General features: G+C 42.4%; 1 pseudogene; it reads left to right on the plus strand.

Annotated features, from left to right (window-relative positions):
* The first annotated feature begins 356 nt into the window (after positions 1 to 356).
* Positions 357 to 10,515, plus strand: LOC147367515 (nucleophosmin pseudogene; annotated as a pseudogene).
* Positions 10,516 to 10,967: the final 452 nt, after the last annotated feature.

Raw genomic sequence — 10,967 nt, forward strand, 5'->3', positions numbered from 1 at the left:
TCACTTTCCTCATCCTTGTCAATGTTCCATGCAACTCCTAAAGAAGCTCTTTGCATTTGAATCTTTGCCTCAGGTCAGCGTCAGAGGTAACCCAACTTAGGACAAGGTGAGTCCACCCTCTAGGTTTGTCAGGAAATGCATGTGAGGAGCCACATCTGGACAGAAAAAAAAAAAAAAGGAAAGTACTCATCTCTTCTATGACCAAACTTGAGAGGATTCGTGGTTGTGCTGGTGTGACAGACACTGCTGGTTACATACTCCTCAGCAATTATTCCTCCGTCCATAGTCAATACAAATCAATTTGGTTTGGCCACAACAAGCTCAGAGTAGCTAAACCCCTCCCTCAACCTCTGAGGATGAGCCAAGCTCTGTGCAAGTCAATGGGACTGTTCTATTACCATTTGCTGATAATCTTCAGGGAAGGGCAGTTGACTGAATACCAGTCTGTGAGACATAAGCAGGACTTTGCCGAGGAGATCTTTGTCCTGTAAATAAACAGAGAGCTGGAAAGAAGGAGAGCTTCATTTTTGGTCTTCACCTTCCTTCCTATTTGGGGCACCTTTGAGGGATGCTTGGAGTTACTGTAGTCATCTTATCCCTGTGAGAGAAAAGTTGTTGTATTGCTAAACCTACCCCAAAACTTCCTACCTCCAGACTTCATTTATATAAGATAAAAGTTAGCCAAGATTTCTGTTGCTGACACCCCATGTATCCTGATTGATGCAAATGCAGTTCTAGAAACCAAATCAACAAGGAAAGATGGCTTGCAAGGAAAAGAGCTCAAAGTGCCAGTGGAAATAGGAAATCCCATATCATACTTTTCCTATGTGTCATTTTCATAGTTCACTTTAAATGTTTAAAATGAAGAAGACTGATGTTACTATTCCATTTCTCTCTTGGGAGACTTCTCCCAGAACTGTCTCTATGTGGTAACAAAATTTTTAACCCAGCTTGGGTCCTCAGGCCTGCTTCCACCTCTGCCTGAATTCTTTCCCCTGCAGGTTCCTCCCTCACTTCCTTCAGGCCTCTGCTCGACTGTCACCTCCTCAGTGACAATCCCCTATGAGATGACATTAGCTTTTATCTCATCATCTCTTCTCAAGGAGAAAATATATGGGGTAAAATGAGATTCATCCCATGAAGCAGGAAGGTTATTACTGTCATTATAATTGGTGCATTAAAGCTTATAATGTGGCCCAGAGTGACCAGGTTATTAAAAGCTAATGCTACAGATTCATGCACCATCAAAGAGACTGGCTGGGTCGATGCAAGATACACACACAGAATTATTGGGCCCTTATTTTAAAGTCCTTTTAGCCACCTACTTCCAATAATAGTAGTTAATATTAAGGAATCATCCTTTTGGTTGATCAAATTTCTTGCAGAGTTTTTCTGCTTTCCTTTTATTTTGAGGATACGGGACACATATCTTAACTCCCATATTTTAAAATTGTCACCAAATCACATGTTTCCCCTTAGGAGGGGAAAGGAGAAGAATAGCTCTGGGCCAAAATATCTCCTCTTTCCTTGAAATCTCTATTTGGATGACACAAAGCACCCAAGCTTCATACCACATATGCAAGTCTTAAAAGTTATTCACACATCCCTCTCCTTGACCTTTCTCTACCTGTACAGGATAGAAAGCTACAATACTGCATTTCCAAGCCTCCATTTAGCTAAGGGAGGTCATAAAACTTAGATCAGGCCAATGTGATGTCAGAAGAGTTCCTGGAGAAGAGAATCCTTCCCAAGTGAAAGGGAAAATCTTTGCTAGGATACAGCCCTCCACCTCTTGGCCCTGCTGCCAAGTTTCTACTTGTAAAGCAGGTACAAAGGCAGGGTCACAGCAGCCATCCTGAACCATGAGGAGATAAGCAAAGGGGTAAAGGGCTACACGTCACAGTAGGTAGACAGGAAAGAACCTCACTATCCCTGAACTGTTGCGCTACTTTTTAAGTCCTAGAGTATATTACTGTAGATTCTGTTCTGCAAACCACACACACTCCTGACCATTCCAGTAGAAACTTTCTGTTCTTTGCAGCTTTCACTAACATAAGACAGGGACTGAACTCATGAAACGCCATCTCACTTGGCCCCCTTTCCATTATCTTTTTCACAGTAAATAGTATTTACATCCTCCTGAACACATAGGCCAGAAACCTAGGAGCTATTCTTGACAATATTCCCCCTTTTATGTCCATATTCAAGTCATCATGGCCTAAATGTCCAACCACAATCATCATCTTAATTCCCAGTTCCAGATACCACTGTCCTTCATCAGAGTGACTGTGACAGCCTCCTTGATTGTCTCCCTCTCAATATGAGATCCTCACATTGAAGGAAACGAACCAACAGGGAAGGTGTCTTGAGCTAGAGAGTCTCAGTTTGAAAAGGTCAAGTCTGTCCTCAAAGGAAGTTATTCTTTCTTAATGGTTCTCTCAGTCATTGGGTCACAAGGATTTATCTCTTCCCACCTTCACATCTAAATAATGTGACTCAACCAAAGGAAGCAAGGAGTGGAGAGAGACTATATTTTGTGAGAGTGAGAGAATAAATATGTGTTCCTGAGGTAGGGACGTCTTTTCAGCCTAGAATCTGGAAAAGGATCTTTGTCTAGTTACCCTATAAGGGTGATTAGGATGGAATGGAGAAAAACAGGGTGAGTAACATGTAACATTTTTCCCCACCTTCACCCAAAGATGCTGAACTCCATTTTACTCTATCCCTTTCAAGAGCCCAACTTGGGGGTCAGAAACCACAGGTTTAAGCCTCCAATCTGCACTCTATGAACTTGGTGACATAGGTGGTCATTTTAGCCTCTCTGAATCACATATTTTACTTGGGAACTAGAACAAGGTACTCAACTGGTAAAGATTGAACCCATGCAGAAATGTGCCAAGAATCAATGAGGTTATGTATATGAACCCCATTTATGCATTGCAAAGCTCATATACACATTAGTTCATTTATTTGGACTTCTCATTCCCCAAACTCTACACTCTTTTCTTTTACGCCTAATGAAAGAAGATAATTCTCCCAAGGGCCACACCCTGAGTACCAGCCAGCTTTCCTGAAACTCCAGACTTTCTCTGTTGGCTTCCCCCTCTTTCACATGGCATTTCCTCAAGCCCCTCATGAAACTATCTTCCCTGGACCCAATTCAATTGTGTCCTGGGAAACAATTTACCCCCAGAAGTAAATTACAAGTTCTACTCACAGGCACTAACTGCTTATCATACAACTTTCAGGATCTTTCACGCAAAACTAAGTGTGACAGGGAGAGACATACTGACCTTCTTTGAGCAGGAGGTCAGGGCATCTTGTGTTTATATCTGTGTTTGAGGTCACCAATCCCGGTAGAGGATGTGGCACCTGCAGTTGTGACATGCACCCTATGTGAGACAGCCCCCAGTATTCCTGGAACCAGCCCCAAATCCTCCCCATCAACAATGCAGTAACTCATGGTGGTGGTTTAGAAGTTAAGTCATGTCTGACTCTTGCTACTCCATGGACTGTAGCCCGCCAGGCTCCTCTGCCCATGGGATTCTCCAGGCAAGAATACTGGAGTGGGTTGAACTTAAATAAAAGCTAACCTCATCACCTCTTTTCACAGGTGAGGAAATCTGAGACCCAAATGAGGCAATGCTGAGAGGTAAACCCAGTCTCATGTTTCTGACAGGTCCTCTCCCAGACCTGCTGGTTCACCCAGTATGGTTGTTAAAAGTCATTCACAGAGAAGCACTCTTTTGCTTTCAACCTTCAGCCTCTGAAGATCCCCTCTGGAGCTATATTTAACATGCCATCTCCTTTCTGTCTGCTTATTCTACCATAACAAATTATTATAAACCGAGTGGCTTAAACAGTAGAAATTTATTTGCTCACAGTTATGGAAGCTAGATTTCTCTGTGCCAACAGGGTTGATATCCAGTGAGAGTTCTCTACCTTGGTTGCAGTTGGTTGCCTTCTCCTATGGCCTTGCCTCTGTGTGTGCATGTGGGGAGAGAGAAATAGAGAGTGGAGGGGGAGAGATCTTCCCAATTTTTATAATACAAACAGTTCTATCAGGTAAGAACTCAACCTCACTTAACATTAGTTACCTGTTAAAAGCCATATCTCCAAATACAGTCACATTATATTAAGCATATGAATTAATGCAGATGTGCATGCTAAGTCACTTCAGTCATGTTTGACTCTGTATGACCCTATGGATTGTAGCCCCCCAGGATCATCTATCCATGGGGATTCTGCAGGCAAGAATACCAGAGTACGTTGCCATGCCCTCCTCCAGGGGATCTTCCCAACTCAGGGACTGAACCCTCGTCTTTTGTCTCCTGCATTGGTAGGTGGGTTCTTCACCACTAGCACCACCTGGGAAGCCCCATGAACTACTGGTGGGAACACAATTCAGTCTCTAGCACTTTCACAACCCACTACTCAAGAGTCTGATTTCATAACCCTTGAGCTCCAACTAGGCATTTGAAGAACAAATGGCACCCCACTCCAGTACTCTTGCCTGGAAAATCCCATGGATGGAGGAGCCTGGTGGGCTGCAGTCCATGGGGTTGCGAAGAGTCGGACACGACTGAGCGTCTTCACTTTCACTTTCACTTTTCACTTTCATGCATTGGAGAAGGAAATGGCAACCCACTCCAATGTTCTTTCCTGGAGAATCCCAGGGACGGGGGAGCCTGGTGGGCTGCCATCAGTGGGGTCGCACAGAGTCGGACATGACTGAAGCGACTTAGCAGCAGCAGCAGCAGCAGCAAACTGTATTAAGAATATCACTTATTGTTTTTAAATATAGCCAGAGCATGACAATGGTTACAATATTTATTCTTCTAGACCACGCAAAGTATTCATTTCACTCAACATGAGCTAAGTCGCTTCAGTCATGTCCAACTCTTTGCAACCCTAAGGGCAGAGGAGCCTACCAGGCTCCTCTGTCCATGGAATTCTCCAGGCAAGAATACTGGAGTGAGTTGCCATGCCCTCCTCCAGGGAATTCTCCTGATCCAGGGGTCAAACCGGGTCTCCTGCATTGCAGGTGGATTCTTTACCACTAGCACCAGCTGGGAAGCCTTCACTCCGTATGCTGCTGCTGCTGCTAAGTCGCTTCAGTCGTGTCCAACTCTGTGTGACCCCATAGACTGTAGCCCACCAGGTTCCCCCATCCCTGGGATTCTCCAGGCAAGAACACTGGAGTGGGTTGCCACTGCCTTCTCCGCTCACTCAGTATATCCGCCCCTAATTTACTGTGTCTGAGTAGTGAGTCCTGAACGTCTGTTTTGCCTAAATAAGGAAAACAGACAATTCAGTGTATCACTCCCTAACTTTAATAACATCTGGAGACAATATGACAAGGTTGATGTACTATAACACTTGTTAAAGTGAAACTCAACCCACATTGCTTTCACAAACCACCAGGCAGCCAATTAAACATCCTACAGCCCATGAGCTCAGTGTCTGCTAACAGAAAGGCCAAGCAACCTCATTACTGGCAAGATTAATTTCATCACTTTTTTGTACTAAGTGCCTATGAGTCACTCCCAAAATTTAAAACACAAATACAAAATATTAATGAAAGTATTTCCCAAATGTGTGGAATTCCTCATGGCTCTCTCTGCCCACTCATTTCACCTCTCCTGGGTCACCTACCTACAAAACTCTACTGGCAACCTGCATTTTAGAAGACATGAGTTTAGGAACCTCAAAAACAAAAATAACAAGATGTGCCATCTTCTACATATTTGCAAATCTGGGATAGTGCATGCACTTTTGTACTGTAGGAAGAGTCCTCTGATCCAACAGCTGGCACTTGTTCTCGCATTTGAAGCTTTGCAAAAGAAAGAGAAGGAAAAGACAAAATTTAATTCTAACATAGAAAGCAATCTGTTTTACAGCTGGAGGCATTCAGAAATGCACAGCATGGAATGATGTTGTTTGTGCTGAGAGGTGTCTGGGGCACTGAGATCCTCCCAGCTGGGAGTGCCTTGGTACAGGTGCTGAAGCATGAAGTCCCCAGAGGGCCAGCTACTCCCTCCTCTTCACCATCCCCCAGGAGAGCTTTACTCACAAAACATGCACTCTGACCAATGACTGAAGTATATCAACTATTCTCATAGATCTTAAGGAAAACACATGATCCTAATTTTAGGTGTTTGAGAAGCAAAAAAAAAAAAAAGAATTTGAGTTTGCCAAGTAACATTATGGTGATGACCCTCTTACTTATATGTGAAACCCAAGGTCTATCCCGACTTTCAGGCAATGAAAAAGTGATGCTCACAGCAGGGCTCTGGGCCCAGGTGTGAGTAACAGTATTTACAGGAATAGACATACTCTATACAAGTCAGTCAGTTCAGTCACTCAGTCATGTCCGACTCTTTGCAATCCCATAGACTGCAGCACGCAAGGCCTCCCTGTCCATCACCAACTCCTGGAGTTTAATCAAACTCATGTCCATTGAGTCAGTGATGCCATCCAACCATCTCATCCTCTGTCATCCCCTTCTCCTCCCACTTTCAATCTTTCCCAGCATCAGGGTCTTTTCAAATGAGTCATTTACAACAGAAATATAACAGTGTTGGTTAGTAATTAATCATCCTAATAGGCTATATACACACTTAAGTTAGAACATAATATTCTGAAGTCGTTTCCTGAAATAAGACCTTTTACCTAAATACATTGCAAATGTAAAATGAAATGATAAAGGACTAGAAGGAAATGTGAACAAGTATTGTATTATCTAAGGAGGGAGGTAGTCTTTCTAAGTGTGATACCAATGACAGAAATCACAACTGTAATAGATTTGACTGCCTAAAAGCTAAAAGCAATCAAACAAATTAAAGGGGGAAAAAAGTAACAGCAACAAAGATTACTAACATAGAAAAGTACATCAACAAAATTCAAAGCCTAAAAAGAATAGAGAAAAAAATTTTGGCAACAAAGAAAACAGATAAAGAATGAGTAAACTTAATGTGGTGGTGGTTTAGTCTCTAAGTCGTATCCAACTCTTGTGACCCCATGGACTGTAGCCTGCTAGGCTTCTCTGTCCATCGGATTCTCAGGGCAAGAATACTGGAGTGGGTTGCCATTTCCTTCTCCAAGGGATCTTCCCAACCCTGGAATTGAACCTGGGTCTCCTGCACTGCAGGAAATTCTTTACTGACTGAGCTACAAGGGAGGCCCCAAACTTAATGTACACAAAGCAATTAAAAATCAAGAGGAACCCCTGTGTGATTCCCTCCTTCATGACTGTATCTCCATCCACTTTCTCTCCTATCAAGTACCAGTCAGTACCCCAAGGACAGTTTAGTTGAAATGAACATGAGTCCTTGAGGCCCCAGAACTGACCAAAACTTGTGATTTTAAAGTGGATGATAATGGAAGAAGGCTGAGCACCAAAGAATTGATGCTTTTGAACTGTGGTATTGGAGAAGACTCTTGACAGTTCCTTGGACTGCAAATAAATCAAACCAGTCAATCCTAAAGAAAACCAATCCTGAATATTCATTGGAAGGACTGATGCTGAAGCTGAAGCTCCAATACTTTGGCCAACTGATGCAAAGAGCCGACTCATTAGAAAAGACCCTAATGCTGGGAAAGATTGAGGACAGGAGGTGAAGGGTTCGACAGAGGATCAGATGGGTGGATAGCTTCACTGACTCAATGGACATTAGTTTCTGCAAACTATGGGAGATGGTGAAGGACAGGGAAGCCTGGCATGCTGCAGTCCATGGGGTCACAAAGAGTCAGACATGGCTGAGCAACTCAACAACAACAGTAATGGAAGGTGACCTACAGTTAGCTCTAAGAATAACTGATACAAAAGATAAATTGCACATTACCAAAACAGTGGCAATGAATTATGCAAACAGTCAAAGTTGGCAACTTTGAAAACATCTATATAGTCAACGGTTTCCCTTGGGAGCTTTGAAATAACACCACTTGTGGCTTAGAGTTAAGGGATGGTTCATGCATATTAGTAGACAGTACTTGGTTGGTGTGAAGGAAGATGAAGAATCAAAAGATGAAGAGGAGAAGGTGAAACTTCTATGTCTGGAAAGTGATCTGCTCCTGAAAGTGGCGGCAAACTTCCACCAAAAAAAAGGTCAAACTTGCTGTGAAGATGATGATGATAATGAATATAATGAGGAAGCTGAAGAAAAGGCTCCAGTAAAGCAATCCATATGAAATATGTGTGTGTGCTAAGTCACTTCAGTTCAGTTCAGTTCAGTCACTCAGTCGTGTCCAACTCTTTGCAACCCCATGGATCACAGGACACGAGGCTTCCCTGTCCATCACCAAATCCCGGAGTATACCCAAACTCATGTCCATCCAACGATCTCATCCTCTGTCATCCCCTTCGCCTCCTGCCCTCAATCTTCCCCAGCATCAGGATCTTTTCAAATGAGCCAGATCTTCGCATCAGGTGGCCAAAGTATTGGAGTTTCAGCTTCACCATCAGTTCTTCCAATGAACACCCAGGACTGATCTCCTTTAGGATGGACTTGCTGGATCTCCTTGCAGTCCAAGGGACTCTCAAGAGTCTTCTCCAACACCACAGTTCAAAAGCATCAATTCTTCAGTGCTCAGCTTTCTTTGGGGCTTCCATGGTGGCTCAGGCGGTAAAGCATCTGCCTGCAGTGCAGGAGACCCAGGTTCGATCCCTGGGTTGGGAAGATCCCCTGGAAAAGGAAATGGCAACCCACTCCAGTACTCTTGCCTGGAAAATCCCATGGACTGAGGAGCATGGTAGGCTACAGTCCATAGGGTCGCCAAGAGTCAGACACGACTGAGTGACTTCACTTTCAGCTTTCTTTATAGGCCAACTCTCACATCCATACATGGCTACTAGAAAAACCATAGCCTTAACTAGATGGACCTTTGTTGGCAAAGTAATGTCTCTGCTTTTTAATATGCTGTCTAGGTTGGTCATAACTTTACTTCCAAAGAATATATGTATTTTAATTTCATGGCTGCAGTCACCATCTGCAGTGATTTTGGAGCCCCAAAAACTAAAGTCAGCCACTCTTTCCACTGTTTCCCCATCTATTTGCCATGAAGTGATGGGACCAGATGTCATAATCTTAGTTTTCTGAATGTTGAACTTTAAGCCAACTTTCTCACTCTCCTCTTTCACTTTCATCAAGAGGCTTTTTAGCTCCTCTTCAATTTCTGCCATAAGGGTGATGTCATCTGCATATCTGAGGTTACTGATATTTCTCCTGGCAATCTTGATTCAAGCTTGTGCTTCCTCAAGCCCAGCATTTCTCATGATGTACTCTGCTTAGAAGTTAAATAAGCAGGGTGACAATATACAACCTTGACGTACTCCTTTTCCTATTTGGAACCAGTCTGTGGTTCCATGTCCAGTTCTAACTGTTGCTTCCTGACCTGCATACAGGTTTCTCAAGAGGCAGATCAGGTGGTCTGGTATTCCCATCTCTTTCAGAATTTTTCACAGTTTATCATGGTCCACACAGTCAAAGGCTTTGGCATAGTCAATAAAGCAGAAATAGATGTTTTTCTGGAACTCTCTTGCTTTTTCCATGATCCAGCAGATGTTGGCAATTTATTCTCTGGTTCCTCTGCCTTTTCTAAAACCAGCTCGAATATCTGGATGTTCACAGTTCACATATTGCTGAAACCTGGCTTGGAGAATTTTGAGCATTACTTTGCTAGTGTGTGAGATGAGTGCAATTGTGTGGTAGTTTGAGCATTCTTTGGCATTGCCTTTCTTTGGGATTGGAATGAAAACTGACCTTTTCCAGTCCTGTGGCCACTGTGAGTTTTCCAAATTTGCTGGCATATTGAGTGCAGCACTTTCATAGCATCATCTTTTAGGATTTGAAATAGCTCAACTGGAATTCCATCACCTCCACTAGCTTTGTTCGAAGTGATGCTTCCTAAGGCCCACTTGACTTCACTTCCCAGAATGTCTGGCTCTAACTGAGTGATCACACCATTGTGATTATCTGGGTCGTGAAGATCTTTTTTGCACAGTTCTCCTTTGTATTCTTGCCACCTCTTCTTAATATCTTCTGCTTCTGTTAAGTCCATACCATTTCTGTCCTTTATTGACAGTCATTTCAGTTGTGCCCAACTCTTTGCAACCCTATGGACTGCAGTCGGCAAGATTCCTCCACCCATGGGATTCTCCAGGCAAGAATACTGGAGTGGGTTGCCATTCTCTCTTCTAGGTGATCTTCATGACCCAGGGATTGAACCCAGGTCTAAAATGCATAAAAATCAAACCAGAATGACAAGACTCAAAACTATTGACACCAAGATGAAAAGGTCAAGAATCTCAAAAACATAGAAAAACTCCTAAAACACCAAAAGGAGCTGATTTTATAGAACACATTAAGTAGAAGGCAAGCAAGTATAGAGAAAGGTGGTTCTCTTCCCAAAGTGGAACCCAAGTTCATCAATTATGTGAAGAACTGCATCTGGATGACTGACCAGAAGTATGTTCAAGATCTCTGGCAGTGAAAGAAATGTCTTTTAAGAAAATAGCTTAAACAGTTTGTTAAAATTTTCCATCTTATTTTTGTAACAGTTTATAATCTGACTATCTTTTTTTTTTTCAGTTGGGATATTGGCATCTCTATTTGTACTAATCTCTGTTTCGGGAAGGGATTGGTTTGTTTTATTTTATTTTCTAATTGAAATTTCAATTTAATTTAAAGTTTAAAAGAATTGATGAGAAAAAGATAAGTCCCCCAATAGAAAAAATTATAGTCAAAGAACATGCTCAGAAAATTTACAAACACAGAACCCAAATATTGGGGGTTTTTTTAAGTATAATGTCCTTAGTAATCAAAGAAATGAAAAGTGTAAATATACATATATTTTTTCATTTACTAAATTGACAATTTAAAAATAAATAATGGAACCATTTGGGAAAGAATGTGGAGAAACTTATAAACTGGGTCTGGGAATGACAGCTTATCCATTTATTTCCAGGT

The sequence above is a fragment of the Bos grunniens genome, chromosome 8, assembly GCF_055505025.1.
Source record: "Bos grunniens cultivar Pamir isolate PY7600 chromosome 8, Bosgru_T2T1.0, whole genome shotgun sequence".
In the NCBI taxonomy this organism is placed as follows: domain Eukaryota; kingdom Metazoa; phylum Chordata; class Mammalia; order Artiodactyla; family Bovidae; genus Bos; species Bos grunniens.